This window comes from Tenrec ecaudatus, chromosome 11 (assembly GCF_050624435.1).
Source record: "Tenrec ecaudatus isolate mTenEca1 chromosome 11, mTenEca1.hap1, whole genome shotgun sequence".
In the NCBI taxonomy this organism is placed as follows: domain Eukaryota; kingdom Metazoa; phylum Chordata; class Mammalia; order Afrosoricida; family Tenrecidae; genus Tenrec; species Tenrec ecaudatus.
Window position 1 is genome coordinate 109,512,554 of NC_134540.1, and position 16,605 is coordinate 109,529,158.

Genomic DNA, 16,605 nt, shown 5'->3' on the forward strand with positions numbered 1-16,605 from the left:
ATGTAGACATATCCTCCCAGAAATGGCATGGCATTAAAAAGTATTATTCAAGGTAGAAGCCACTTAGACACTAATGACTAGATTTGAAGTGAGTAAATCTAGAGATTGAGATAATAACTAGGAAGGTCTTTTAATGGATCATGGCATCTTGATTTCAAAGAAGTGGCAGTGAAAATAAAGCTGAGTAGTTAGAAGTAGAACTGTAGGACTTGGTGATTTTTGAAATCAGAGAAAATCTTCATGGATGGTATACACAGATTTACAAAGTTAAATAAATCATAAGAGGAAACATAGAGAATGAAAAATTGAAAACTCCTGGTAAAAATTAATAGATATTATTGATTGAATTGTGTCCTCCCAAAATATGTGCCAGCTTTACTATGTCATAATTCTCATTTTTATAAAATTATTAACCATTTAAAGACTGATATAACTATTATTATATAAATTATAACCTCTATGGTGTTAATGGGGGAATGATTAAAACCACTTATGTTAAGGAGGGAGGATATAATCTATAGAATTAGGATGTATTTTGAGTCACTCTCTTTTGAGATATAACAGAGATTAAATGAGTGAGGAACGATCAGCGGGGAACTACCTACCACCAAGATAGAAGAGCAGGAACTAGTGCATTTCCTTTGAATCTGGGATACCTGTGCTGAGAGCCTCCTAGAGCCAGGGGAAGATTGGTATCAAGACATATGCACACCTCCAAGGAACATGGGATTCACAAATGTTGAAAAGAGACAAAGATCTTCCTCTAGAATTGACAGAGAGAATAATTTCCTCTTCAGTGAGTGCCCTGAATTGGGGCCTATAACCTTTTAAATAGCGAGTATAAATTTCTATTTCTTAAAGCTATGCACTTGTGGTATTTCTGTTTATAGCAACCCTAACTAACTAAGATAGAATTTTATACCAGGAGTGGGGTGCTGCTCAAATAATTGCTCTCATAACGTTACTAATCAATTATCCAAAAACCATTATTCCTTCCTCTGACATTTAAGGAGATTACCTAATTGTGCATGCTGATATGACACTTGGGGCATTGCCTGAGACAGAAACTTACAAGACATTGCTTTATGTTCCTAGAAAACACCCTCCCCATTCATTATTTCTTTTAGACCTATAACTAGACTTAAGTCCCAGCCAATTCCAAAAGGTGAAGTACAAATGGTGACCCAGGAAGCATTGCATGATATTCCTAGAGAAGTCCTAGACTTTTCTAATGTGTACAGACAGAAACGTTTGACTATGTTGGGAATGGGTGTGAGTTGCAAAGAACATTGGGTTGACTCCATTTGAGTTTGTTGAGAATGGACCATTAAGCACAGATTTCTTTTTCAATGCTTTAGCTCAAGAAGTTAGGAGAGGATCTAATAGTTGATTTGGTTGGTTTGCTGAAGCGTGGACTGTGCAAGGGCCTAAAATAAGGCAGATTGAAATACCAGACCTATCCAACATTTAGGGAAATTGGTATCTTAGAGTGGGTTTATTAGGATAGAGTCTTAGACCCAAACATAGAGTGTCCCAAGGAAACATGTTGTGAGTAACAGAGTTGTGAAGGAAGTCCCAGTATCTCTGAAGACTGCAGTGATTGTTATTTTATGTAATTCAGGCTTGAGAATAGGAACTTCCTCCAAGTGAAATAAGACACCTAACGACAATGACCACGTGTCCGTCAGTTTGTCACACAGTGTTGGCTTGTATGTTGCTCTAATGCTGGAAGTTATGAAATAGCAAACAAGGTCACCCAAAGTGAACAGAACAGACTATGGAAGAATTGGGTTACATTCATCACTTAAAAGGACATTTCAAGATCTATCTTGAAGTACAGTGCTGTGATAGGATTATATCTACTCATTTATCCTTTGGATCCAGGCTCTTTCTGCTGGGAACGTCCCAGACTCGGGGGAAAACTGATGCCAAGATAAAGAGATATTCCAGGCATATCAAACCCAAAGATGTTGAAAGAGACAAGGCCCTTCCTATAGAGCCAACAGAGAGAAAACTTTACCCTAGAAGCAGTTTTTGAATCTGGAATTCTGGACTCCTAAAATGTGAGAAAATAAATTTGTATTTCTAATATAGCAATTCTAGATAACTAACACAATAAGTAAATAAAAAGCTGGTGATGTAAGAATGAAGGCTTATTATACCAGAAGGCTTCAAACCTTTTGTGGAAAATTGTATGAAAGAAATATGAAAAATACAAGCCCATCAATAGGGAAATAGACAATAAACATCAATGGACAGCATGTAAAATAGCCAAGAAACAAAAAGCATGTAGAGTAAAATATTATATTTCCATTGACTATCTACAACAATTAAGAAACTATTGTTGTTGTCAGTTGCCATTGAGTCAGTTACAAATTCTATAGACCCTATGTACAATTGAATGAGACATTGCCGGATCCTGTGCCATCTTCACAATTGTTGCTTTGATTCATTGCGGCAGCCACTGTGCTTGTCAATCTATCCCAGTGGGGTCTTCCTCTTCTTCATTAACAGTAGAGACACTAGTAAGTGATAAGTTCAAGTGTTGGCAAGTGTAGATACATTAATATTTTACAGGTGGAGTATAACTTATACTAGATTGGTAGAAGAAATTTGACAAAAGGAATTAATAACATTATAGAAGTTTTACCCTTTGGCTAATCATTTCATTTCTGGAGATCGATCCCAAGACAATAATTAGAGATGTGTTTAGAAGTTTTTATATGGTGCTGTTAGAATCAATAAGAAAATTTAATTTTAGGATAGATCAATAAGATGAAGTATTTTATAGTTGTACAATAACACTGTGCTTAGAGGTTGAGTTAGGTGTTTGAATCCAAAATATCAGTGGTTCAAACTTAATCGAAGCTATTATTAAATGTATGCACCAACATATAAAGCTAGTTGTGTTAGGCTAGGTTAACTAGAGAAACAAATCCAGAGGCATTCATATATGTATAAGAAAGAGCAAAAGCATCTCAGCCCAATCCAACTCTAGTCCCTAAATCCGATACTAGTCCATAAGTTACTCATCAGACTCACCCAGATACATGCAGTGTCATCTACTCACTACACACTGAGTCAATGCCAACGCACAGTGAACTTATAGGACAGGGTAGAACTGTCCCTGTGAGTTTCCAGACTGTAACTCTTTATAGGAGTAGAAAGCCCAGTTTTACTTCCATGGAGCGGATGGTGGTTTCAAACTGCTGACCTTATGGTTATCAGCCCAACTTGAAACCACTATGCCACCAGGATGCCTGGTGCAATGTCCTCTAAGAGACTGTATGTGTTCTAAATCAGTGTCCAGTATTTGATGTTCCTCCAATAACCAGGATTCATGGGTCTAGGAACCAAGATGTGGACTGGGATCGACACCATTACTCCTAGGGACCCACTCATCACATTGTTGCTTCCTGTCCTTGCAACCCTATGCTCTTCAGGTTTGGAGGGGTCTTACTTCCAAAGGGAGAATAATCCCACCTGGTTACACAGTACTGATTCCATGAATTGGAAGTTAGAAATATCTCCTGGCCTTGTTTTTTTCCTTATGCTTTTGGATCAACAAGAAAAGAAGTGTGATTGTTCATGGTGTGATTGATCCTGATTACCAGTGGTAAACTCTCAAAAACAACCAAACAAACAAACAAACAAACTGCCATCAAGTTAATTCCAGCCCATAGCAATCTTAAAGGGCAGACTAGGACTGCCCTGGTGGGTTTCCAAGACTGAATCTTTACAGAAGTAGAGAAGCCCTTCTTTCTCCCGCAAGCAGTAACGTACAACAATCCAATCCTACACGACTGCTAATGGCCCAAACCACCAAGAACAAACGTTTGTGTCACTAAAACACACCCAATCAGATGAGGTACTTGTTGAGGGAAAATGGAATATCGATAGGTAAACAAAGTAGTTATAAGTACCAGTTAAGACCATATGATCAGGTGCAGAAAGGAAGACTATAATTGGTTTGAGTGTTTTCTCCTTTGACGTATACATAAAATTCTTTTGTTCATTTATAAAAAGATATTTTGTAAATGGGGGTAGTTCACTTTTGGTTTCACACATTATTTGTAAATGTTAGGCACGAGTATGACTTTATTATTGCTTTTGTTTGGAGGTTGTAGTTTAATTAAAAGTGTACATGTTCCAAGTGACACTAGGTCTCCTGTGATAGTTAGGTCTATGTCGACTTTTGGATCCTAAATACTTAGTTATTTGGCAGTCAATGCCTGGTCATCCCCCGTGGTTTTCTATAACGCAATGTAATCAACTCCATAATGGGGTCTTCTGTGAAAAACCCATCAGTTGAAAGGAGATTAAGGTGGAGTACACCCACCTTATTCAGGTCGCATCCATGATCTAATAGAAAGGAAGTTTTCTTGGATGTGTGCTCGATATCCTATGTGAGTTGATGCTGTTGGGAAGCTTTTTTGCTTCTTGCTGAGTCTGGATCCTGTATCTGGATCACTAAATGATGATCTCCAGTTCCTCAGACTTCAGCTTATGGCTTACTGTATTGCTTGTTGACGGTGGGAGCCATCAGCAACCAGGCATCTAGCCTGATGATCTTGGATTCATTAATATTGCAGTCAAAAGCCTGGCCTACTGATCTTGGATTTTCACCCGCTTTGACACCCAGCAGCCTGTAGCCTTCTGCTTTCTGGTTCTTTACCCCACCAGCTACATAGATCAGAAAAGCCTTTGCATATATACAGTTGAACCCCATCAGGCATGTACATTTTTACTATCTTGTTATACTTTCTATCACTATAAATATTTTGCCAAGGTAACTATATTTGGTATTTTTCCCAAGATTTTATTTACTTAAGTTTTTTAGAAGCTTAATGAATTTACCGGAAGATGTTAGCATAGTTAAACTATCCAATTTCTACTGTATTCTGGTCCTATGATGCATTATTGTTGCTAGGTGCCATTGAGTTAGTTCCAGCTCCTCATAACTGCATGCATATGATACATTCGTGTCCAAAAAAGCCTAGTCCAAGTTGAGTTACTTGAGGTTCATCATGGATTGTTCCATGGAGGGGATGCTCTTTTTTCACCACCATCACCTTGTTTTTAAAGCCCAGTAATTTTGCACCCTTTGTCCTGTGACATGGACAGGATAGTTAATAACAGTGCCCTGAGTGTCAGGATGGTGTGAGTCACAGCTGTGCAAAACACTGGCTATGTAGCCTCAGGCGAGCTCCTCATCCAAGACTCTTCAAAAATAACTAACTTCACTGCTGCCTACATTGCCAACTCCTCCCCTAGCCTGTGTACAGAGATTTCTGACTTCATTGGAATGATTGGTCATAAAGTCTCATGTAGATATAAAACCAAGCTCTGTTGTGTTTTTCTGACTCACGACCAACTATCTGTTAGAGTTGAACTCTGCTCCATAGTGTTTTCAATGTTTGAGTCAATGTTTTGAAAGATCATATAATTTACCTTCAAGAAGCCGCTGGTGAATCAAATCTCCAACCTAACAGCTGATTGTGTTAATGGTTTGTCACCCAAGGTAAAGAATGAGTAGGAAAATCAACTCTAAAATGCTTTGTGAGGTATAAATTAGATAAGAATCCAAACAAAATATCTAACCGATTATTATTACTATCAAGTAGATTTCAACTCCTAGTGAATTTATAAGACAAAATAGAACTATCCCAGAAGTCTTTCAAGAGTGTAAATCTTTGTGGAAGTAAACTGCACATTTTGTGATGCTCACCTTTCCTGACATGGTCGCTGAAGACAAAGCAGGTGCCTAAGCAAATGTGGTGAAGAAAGTTGATGGTGCCCAGCTATTAAAAGATATAACATCTGGGGTTTTAAAGGCTTGAAGGTAAACATGGAAGAAGCACACCAGCCTGTGTGATCATGAGGTGGCGGGATCAGGCATCAAGCATCAAAGACCCAGAACAAAAAAAAATCATATTAATGTGAATGAGGGGGCGCACAGGGTGGAGACCCAAAGCCCATCTGTAGACAATTGGATAGCCCCTTACGGAAGAGTCACAAGGAAGAGACAAGCCAGTCAGGGTGCAGTATAGCACCAATGAAACATACAACTTTATTCTAGTTCTTGACTGCGCCCCCCCCATCATAACCCCAATTCTACCTTATAAATCAGGATAGACCAGAAGATGTACACTGGTACAGATAAGAACTGGAAACACAAGGAATCCACGATAGAGAAACCCCTCAGGACCAATAATAAGAGTAGTGATACCAGGAGGGTAAGGGGAAGGTAGGGGGAGAAAAGGGGAACTGATCACAATGATCTGTAACCTCCTCCCAGGGGGATGGACAACAGAAAACTGGTGAAGGGAGACAGTGATCAGTGTAAGACATGAAAAACAATTTACAAATTATCAAGGGTTCATGAGGAAGAGAGAGGGTGAAATGAGCTGATACCAAGAGCTCAAGTAGAAAGCAAATGTTTTGAGAATGATGATGGCAGTAAATGTTCAAATGTAGTTGACACAATGGATGCATGCATGGATTGTGATAAGAGCTGTATGAGCCCCCAGTAAAATGATTTTTAAAAGGGAAGTGAACCGCCACATCTTTATCCTATGTAGTGGCTCAGGGCCCCAACTGCTTATCTTTTTGTTAGCAGCTGAGTGCTTTTACTATGGTGCCAATGAGATACTATGTGCAAAAGCAAAGCTCATTAAATATTTTTTTATCATTTTCACATATCCCAAATAAGCGGCAGAGTTGATTTCTCTTTCTTATTTGTCTGTATTTTCTTACTTTACCTTCTGCTATACACGATTTTTTTCTTTCTATTTTTTCTTTCCTGCCTTGCTTTTTCTCTTTTTACCAAGCCATCCTAGTTTTTTGTTTTACACAGTGTTTCTTAAATGAGAGCTTAACCATTTTAAGAGTACAATTCAGGATCATAAAGATGTTAATCCCTTTCTAGAAATAGGATTATAATATCTATGTACCCAATATTGCTTTATATCCTGAGAAAGATAAAAAGCGTCCATTTTAGTAAAATTTTGGAGGAGGTAGAAGTTGGTGAGACAGGGGATTACACCTTAGAGACCTGAGATGGGTGTGTGTGTGTGTCTGGAAATGATGCTGGGGCCAGCAGGTGAGAAACTGACATAACTAACACATCTTAAGGGAAAGGGTAGCTGATGGGTTGGAGGGAGGTTGTGTGGGAAGTGTAGGCGGTATACCAAAAGAGAAAGAACGCCCGTCAACAGAGCAGACCTCTTTCGTGTTGGGTCATCTGAAAGGTGCCATAAATACATAGAAACATGTAGATTTGGTGAGAAAAAATTAATCACCTGCAGTGCTGGCCATTTCTATTTAAAGTAAAAATCCCTCAGGCTTTCAATAAAACTATCATCACCTTAAAAGAGAATCTGTTGTATTTTACTTCCTTAGTTTACTGTGCCCTTGTGCAGCACGGGGCCAAGAAAGAATGAAGCCCTGTCATACTATCTGGTGGGAAGATGTAGCCAGAGGAAGAGTAAGGTCAGGAATTGTGAGGAGAGTAAGGCCACTCACGGTTGCAGTGTGGCAGCCTCATCTTCAGGTGGTGAGGTTAGACTAGTCAGTCATTACTGTTGCTCCTCCTAGTTAGTCTTCCACACTTGGGTACCAGGCACATCTCTGAAAATCTGGTTTTGGCGCTATAACATGGAGTTTTGAATTTCATGTGGAAACATACTGGGGCGAGCCCTGGAATTGCAGTTACATAGACTATAGTTCCTGGTTCTATTACTTACTTTGGGCTTGTGAGTTCAGGGCTAGTACTTGACTGAAAGCATTAAATAAAAGAATGTGCAGAAAGCATGCTAGTACAATATTAGTGGCCCATATTAGGTGCTTAACAAGTGGTTCTTCTTGTAACATTGAACATATGAACATATTGTAAGAAAGTGTTTTGCTAAAAATCTTGAAAATCCTATATGCGTAAACCACTGTAGCCTGTTTGTTCCATGAGACCCTCATATGTGAAGGTATTAAACTTGAATAATAAATATGTATATAAGTCATCTCGTAGGAGGTTATTTTTTCTCTTGCAAGAAGAAATCTGGGATGGATAGTCCAAGCTTATTACAGGAGATCTTTGACTCTGTCAGTGAGCAATGCTCCTTCTGACTTTCTCTGCTACTCTTCATGTTTGACTTTATGGTTGTCTGTTGTCTGTGTGTGCTTAATGGCTCCCCAAATTTTCCTTTTTATCATGCAAATATATATTTATTTATGTAAATCATTTTATTGGGGCTAGTACATCTCTTATCATAATCCATACATACATCCATTGTGTCAAGCACATTTGAACATTTGTTGTCATCATCGTTTTCAAAACATTTGCTTTCTATTTGAGCCCTTGGTATCAGCTCCTCATTTTTCCTCTCCCTCTCCGTGCCCCCTCCCTCATGAGCCCTTGATAATTTATAAAGTATTACTATTTTGCCATATCTTACACTGCTTGGCGTCTCCCTTCACCCACTTTTCTATTGTCCATCCCCCAGGGAAGATGTTATATCTAGATCCTTGTAATCGGTTCCCCCTTTCCACCCCACCCTCCTTTCATCCTCCCGGTATCACCACTCTCACCACTGGTCCTGAAGGGATCATCTGTCCTGGATTCCCTGTTTCCAGTTCCTGTCTGTACCAGTGTACATCCTCTGGTATAGCCGGATTTGTAAGGTAGAATTGGGATCATGATAGTGGGGGTGGGGGTGGGTGGGAAGCATTTAGGAACTAGAGGAAAGTTGTATATTTTATCCTTGCTACACTGCACCCTGACTGGCTTGTCTCCTCCCTTCAGCCCTTCTGTAAGGGGATGTCCACTGCCTACAGATGGGTCTTGGGTCCACACTCCACACTCCCCTCATTCACAATGATTTGATTTTTTTGTTCTTTGATGCCTGATACCTGATCCCTTTGACACCTCATGATCACACAGGCTGGTGTGTTTCTTCCATGTGGGCTTTGTTGCTTCTGAGCTAGATGGACGCTTGCTTACCTTCAAGCATTTTTAAGACCCCAGATGCTATATCTTTTGATAGCTGGGCACCATTAGCTTTATTCACCACATTTACTTATGCACCTATTTGTCTTCAGTGATCCACTCTCTCTCTCTCGGCTCACTTCCTGAGAGGCACTCTACTACAAGATACATGGCGCTATGCTGATACAGCTCATGCCCTTGGAGCTGGAGAAGCCACATGGAGGCCCTGCCAGTGCTGAAATGCTTACACCATCACTGGATCCACAAGACTTTCCAGCCACTGGCCTGTGATCTTCCTGCATTTGGCATCATTGCATGTGTTTTGTGAATCTGAAGAGGACTTTTTAGATTGGGATTGGCTATATGGTCTAATAGTAGACTTAAAGACTTGATATGGTCTGGGCTGGATGTTTTTACAATCTTTAATTGCTCTTGTTTGTAAAGCTCTTTCCTATTCACATGTACGTGTTTATGAATTTATTTCTCTAGTCTACCTGGACTGACACAAGAGGTATAACCATATTCAATCTTTGGACTTGACTTTCCAGTAAGATTCACTGAATGCTCTTGTAAAAGTATCTGTTGATTTAGGGCAGTTTTTCTCAACCTTCCTAATGCTGCGACCCTTTAATACAGTTCCTCTTGTTGTGATGACCTCCCCAACCATAAAATTATTTTTGTTGCTACTTCATAACTGTCATTTTGCTACTCTTATGAATCGTAATGTAAATATCTGAGATGCAGGATATGTTTTCATTGTTACAAATTGAACAAAATTAAAGCATAGTGGTTAATCACAAAACAATATGTAAGTATATATTGTGAAATACTTATTTATAATTACAAATCAATGAAATTTTGTCTTGAAGCATGGTGTCGCATGGGTAACAGTCTTCACCCCGGGTACTCGTATGTGGGCACATCTGCATGTGGGCGGACCCACCTGGAGACGGATAGAGGGGTGGTGTCTCCTTGCTAAGACCATCAGAAACACGTGACCCATAGGCTGACAAGCGCTGATTTAGAGTGATTTTTAACAATGTTATATGGCAAGAACTGCTTGTTCTTCTCCTATCAACATGAGAAAGTGATGCCAAGTGGGGTGAGGCTCCTTCTGTCAAAGTGGTTATTAAGATGTACCAATTTTGGGTGATATATGGATCACAAGCCTTAGGCAGGAGCATTATTGCCTGGGAGACCAGAGTAGAAGATGACATTACCTGAGAAAAGAAGCTTGCTTTTGTCTCGGAACTTATCCTTATACTAGTGGTATCATATCATAATTGTCCGTTTGTGATTGACTATCTTCACGTGGTATGGTGGTTGCCAGGCCCATTTAGGTTCTGGGGTGTTTCGTGGATGTTTCATCACTGTTTCAGGGATTCATGAGGTTTATGTACCAGCATTTCTTTTTCTATTCTTCTACTGATGGGCATTTAGGCTGCTTCTAGATCTTTGTTACTGCGAACAGTTTTGAGAAGAACATGGGATAGTGTACGTGTGTTTGTTTTGTGTCTCTTACTCTTTGGGGGATGTCCCCGGGGTATTGTGGGTCATATAGTATTTCTCTTCCCAGTTGCTTTAGGCGCCATCACATCACTTTCCATAGTGATTGGACATGCTGACAAGCCCACCATCAGCTGCCAAGAGTTCCGATCTCTCTGCACTCTCTCAAACATTTGTTGTTTTTTCTTTTCTTTTGTTGGGTGACATCTTATTGTTTTGATTTGCAAGCCCCGAATGGCTCGTGATTGTGAGCATTTTTTTTCATGTTTGTCAACCACTTGAATGTCATATTTGAACTGTCTGTGTCTTTTGTGTACTTTTTAATGTGTTTTTTTCTTGAGGTGTTGCATAATTCTATAGATTTTAATTAGTAGTTTAGTTGTCCTTTGTGGTATTGCTAGTAATATTTTCCCAGTACATGGCTCTCATTTCATTCTTTTAAAGAAGTCTTTTGATATGCATGTGTCTTATTTTTAGTATATTCCAATTATAGATTTTGTCTTTGACTGTATATGCTTTCTTTGTTTTATTTGGTAGTATGTTTGTATCTGGAAATAAAGCTCTTAATCTTGTACCAATTTTTAAATTGATGATCCTTACAGCTCTGGGATTTACATTTAGTTCTTTAATCCATCTTGACTTGATTTTTGTGGATCGGAGTGATGTATGAGTCCTCTTTCATTTTTCTGCAGATGAAGATCCGATTTTCCAGTACCTTTTGTTGAAGAGTCTATTCCTTTCCCATTTTGTTTTTTGTCCTTTTGTAAAAAAAAAAATTGCTTGTGAATAGGTGAGTGCATTTATTTCTGAGTTTTCTGGGCCAATATTGCTACTGAATGTAGGCACCAAGATCTTCAGTAAAATCCTACCCAACAGAATTCAACAAAGTATCAAAAAGAAAAAGAAATAATAACATATCACATTCAAGTGAGATTCATGCCAAATATGCAAGGGTGGTTTAATATTAGAAAAACAATCAGTGTCATTAAACACATACACAAAATGAAGGAGAACCATATGATTATATCAATTGATGTAGAAAAGGTATTTAAAAAATTCAACATCAATTCCTGATAAAAGCACTCACTAAAATAGATATAAAAAGGAAATTTCTCAACATAATAAAAGCTGTTTATGCAAAACTAATGGCCTGCATCTCATTTAATATAGAGAAAGTGAAAACATTTCCTCTTCTAATGGGAACTGGGCAGGGTTGCCCTTACCACTACTTTTATTTAAAATGGTCCTGTAAGTTTTAGCTAGAGCCATAAGACATCAAAAGCATATTAAAAGTATCCACAAAGGCACAGAAGAAATAAAACTCTCTTTATTTGCAGACAGCATAATCCTATGTACAGAAAACCCAAAACATTCAACTAATAAACTGCTTGAACTAATTGAAGCTCTAAGGCTATAAGATCAGCATACAGCAATTAGTTGCATTCTTGTATATTATAGATGATAATACCAAAGAGATATTAAAGGGACACTACCATTTATAATAATTACACACAAGATGAAATATTTAGGAATGCACTTTAATAGAGAAACAAAAGACAGACAAAGAAAACTACCAAACACTTATAAGAAATCAAAAGAAACTTACCCAAATAGAACAAGGTACAATGTTGCTGGATTGGCAGATAAACCATTGTAAAAATGTCAATATTACAAAAATTATTTCACAAACTCAATGTAATTCCTATCCTAATTGCACCACAATTCCTCAAAGAAATGGAAAAACTAATCACCAACTTTATATGGAAAGGAAAGAAGCCTAGGTTAAATAAATACTATTAAAAAATAAAAACAAGGTAGGGACCCTTTCACTCCCAGACCTTAAAGCCTGTGTGTATGGATTGTAATAAGAGCTGTAAGAGCCCCCAATAAAATGATTAAAAAGTAAAGAAAAGAAAGCTATACCATCTTAAAAAGAAAAACAAAACAAAAGACCTAGTTAAAAATTGGTAGAAGACATGAATAGACAATTTATTAAAAATGACATTCAGGCAGCCAACAACCATATGAAGAAATGTTTGCATTCATTAGCAATAAGAGAAATACAAATCAAAGCAACAATAGATACCACCTCACACTAACACTTTTAGCAAAATTCAATAAGACAGAAAAGAATAAAGGTTGAAGAGGATGCAGAGAGATCAGAACTTTTTTTACAATCTAGTGAGACTGTAGAATTGTGTAGCCACTATGGAAATCAGCATAGTACTTCCTTAAGCAAATGCAAATACAGGCACCGTATGATCCAGCAATCTCTCTACTGGGTATAAACCCTAAAGAATAAAGAATACAGCTTTAACAGACATATGCATACCTGTGTTTATTGCAGCAATATCCATAATGCAAAAACATAATTATAGAAAAATGGATAAGCCAACTCTGGTACGTTCATACAATACAATATTCTGCATAAATAAAAATCAATGATCACTCTCTTAAACACAATACAGGAATAAAACTAGAGAATATTATGCTTAGCAAACGTAGTCAATTTTACACAGATATATATTTAATAACACCATTATTTAATAACACTAAAGGAGAAGACTGATGTCTATGAGTAGACCGGGATGAAGGCGGGAACAGGGAGAGGGGAAGGGTCGGATATTGAGGAGGGAGGGAGAGAGTGTGAAGGGAGGGAAGAAAGAACCACATCGATGGAAGGTTTAACAGGATAAGGCTGTTGATTTGATTTCTTCAGATGATCTTTGTAACTATATGCAGTGAACTTCTTTTCAAAAGAAAACAAACAAAATAAACCTCTCTAAATTCCTTATTCTTCAGACCAAAATATTGGTCCGAGTGGCTTAAAAATAAGAAAAGGAAAGGACGAAAATTAAAACTAAAATGGACTTGGAGTCTTTAGTGACCTACAAGGTCATTTCAAACAAACAGAAAATAAGACACTTATGTGTATCAAAGACTTCATCAAACTTAAGAAAAGAACCCACAGAAAGGGGAACATTTTCTGCCAATAACCCATTAGACAATGATTAATCTCTAGAAAACTTCAGCACCATAAGAGAGTTGAAGAGTTCAGTTAAAATTCAGTTAAAAAATGGGCAAAGGGCATGACCAGACAGTTTGCCAAAGAAGATATCCAGATGGCCAACAAACATGAGAAAATGCTTACTGTTCAGTAGCCATCTGAGAAATGGAAATCAAAGCAAGGAGAGGTACCACTTTTCACTGGAATCGACAGCAAAAATAACAAATGCTTCAGAGGGTGTGGAGATATCTGAAGCTTCACATGCTGGTTGGTGAGACTCTAAATGTGTACAACCACTGTTAAAGGGATATCCATATGACCCACAATGCCTCTGCTGGATGTATTCCCTAAAGAAGAGTCATAGAACGCAATTCACATCCATGTCAATCATCGCACTTATAATAAAGATGGAAACAACTGAAATGCCCATCAGTGGAAGAATATATACAGAAACTTTGTGTATCAAAAGACTGAACCCAAACAATAAAAGGAGAACCCACAGACTGGGGAAAATACACAAAATGGAATCCTATGTAGCGTCAAAGACAATTGATGAAACAATAAAGTACGTTTTGACCTGGAGAACATTATGCTGAGTGAAACTAGTCAATCACAAAAGGAGAAATATTGTATGACACCACTGTTATAAAGAAAAAATCTAGAAAAAGCTTTCATAGTAAATCAGGTAGTTAGTTTATTGTGTCAACCTGGCCGATAAACACACGTGGGGTTAATTGCAGGGCGGAGAGATAAATGTTTCAGTAAGCCTCGTCTTTTGAGTTCTCAGGTCTCTTGCTTTGTGATGGTCGGGCAAGGGTGCAGCTGCCTTACCCAGTTCCCTGCTTTAGCTGGCAAGGCTCACTTCCTATAAGACATCCCTGAAGAGAAACCATATGGACTACCCTGATGCAGCCCTGGGTGCTGGAGCAGTCGTGTGGAGACCCCTGCCAGCGCTGAGATGCTTACATGCTCACTGACTCGGCTTTCCTCCTGCAGTCAGCGTCATTGCATCTGTTTTGTGAGATGGAGGAGGACTTTATGGCTTGGTGTTGGATATATCGGTTAATGGGTTAATGTTGGACTTGTGGGCTTGGGAAGCACCAGGTTGGGATGTTTTCTTGATGCGCACTTAACCTTTATATAAAACTCTCTCTTATACATGAGTTTCTGTGGATTTGTTTCTCTAATGTACCCAGACCAACACACCAAAGGAAACAGACTTGGATGGTTGCAAGGTCGGGGAGGGAGGCAGAGAAGGGCAAGGGAGGAAAGATGAAGCAATTTGCTAGAGGGCAGACAGAGGTTGACTGGGATGAACATTTTAAAAACTTCAAACTCACTGACAGCAAGTTGATGCTGACTTACAGTTTCCTATACAGGGCAGGCCAGAAATGCCCCCTGTGAGTTAACAGGAGTGGAAAGCCTCATGTTTGTCCCTCAGCATCTCCTAGTTTCGAACTGCTGACCTTGTAGATTGCAGCCCAATGCTTAACCACTATGCCACCAGGGCTCCTGATGTGGAGGAAGGGTACGATGATATTCCATAAGAGGGAGAAGAAAATCAAGTGGGAAAAGGGGAGCAGGGAAAGCTTTGGGGGGTTTGATAAATAGCTTAAGTTGCTGAATACAAAATTGATTATATGAAATGTAAACTCCATCTAATTCATAATAAAAATATTTTAAAGTTCACGCAACTTTTTTTTCTCTGGAAGTATGTGGACTGAAATCGGTGCATCGCTAGCCCCGAGGGCCCCTGCAAAATCTTCCATTCAGTTTAGTGAACTAAAGATGTTTCTGCGAGACATTCTGTCTCAAAATACATCCAAGCAAATTAGCCCATATCTGGAAAGTAAAGTGGAAATGGAGGATTTATAGAAATAACTCAGAACAGAGTTATAAAGAAAGAGAAAGTGTATTCATTGGATGTTTTCCAGCTTTGTGCTTATTTAGTTCTCAACTATCCCTATTACCCAGTAAAACCCACCACATCGACTTGATTCTGACTCCTCAACTTTACAGGAAGGGGTAGAACTTACAGGACCTAATCGCTTTACAAGAGCCTAAGCGTTCTCGCAGGCAGCTCCTGGTGGCCAGTAGCTCCATGCGGAATCCGCTAGGACATCAGCGCTCCTTGCAGCCAGTCCTGTAGGCAACCTACATTCGTTCAGAAGGATTGAGATGGGTAGCACATTTTTTCACTTGGTCTGTTGATTCTGTTTCAATTCATTTCTCTCAAATGTTTGTTTAATTAGGTAGTCTGTTTAATAAATAACATCCAGCCAACAAATGCTTCTACTTCTATTTTAGGTTCAGGGACTAAAAGGCTGAAAACCATTTTGTTTTCTTTGTGGCTACTCAGTGAAGTAAAAATAATAAACACTCAGACAGTTAGAGATCAATATGGTATCTCCTACTCTAAAATAAAGGAGCCCTAATGGAACAATGCTTGAAGTGTTTCTCTTCTAAGTGATAGGTCGGTGGTTTAAACCCACCAGATATTCTATGGGAGAAAGACGTAACAGCCTGTTTTTGCGCAGATCACGGGATTGGGAGCCCTATGGGCATGTCCTGTAAGGCCACTGAGTTCATTCAGTTCAATAGCGTCAGGTGTTTTCATTTTAGTGTGTCAGAAGCTACAAAGTACAGTGTAGGGCGGCATCATGAAGAATAATGCCTGAGCGATGGTTGGAAAGTCCCCTGAACACCTGTGACTTTATTTTGCATTAGATATCACTGACCCGTTTTAGGGACAGCAAGAAAGACCTGCTTGCTGGTAAGAAGAGATGAGGGTGGTGTCTGACTTCACAAGGGAGAAGGAGAATCAGACTCAGCAAGAGTCCAAGTGGAGGCCAGATATGCCTCAATCTTCTATGATGTGGAGGTCACACATGTATCCACCTCCAACCTTCTCTACCATTTCCGATATCATATAACCCTCACACAGCACTCTCTATTTTTGTGTTAGGTTCAATAGTCGCACAAAACTCACAAAGAGCACTCATGACTGTGAGGTTTACTAGAGAAGTTAACAGGTTGCAATTCAGGTTCAGAGAGGCTTAGAATACTGTTCTTACAATCAAGGCTCAGCTGTGCCCATGGGCATGCCTCTCTG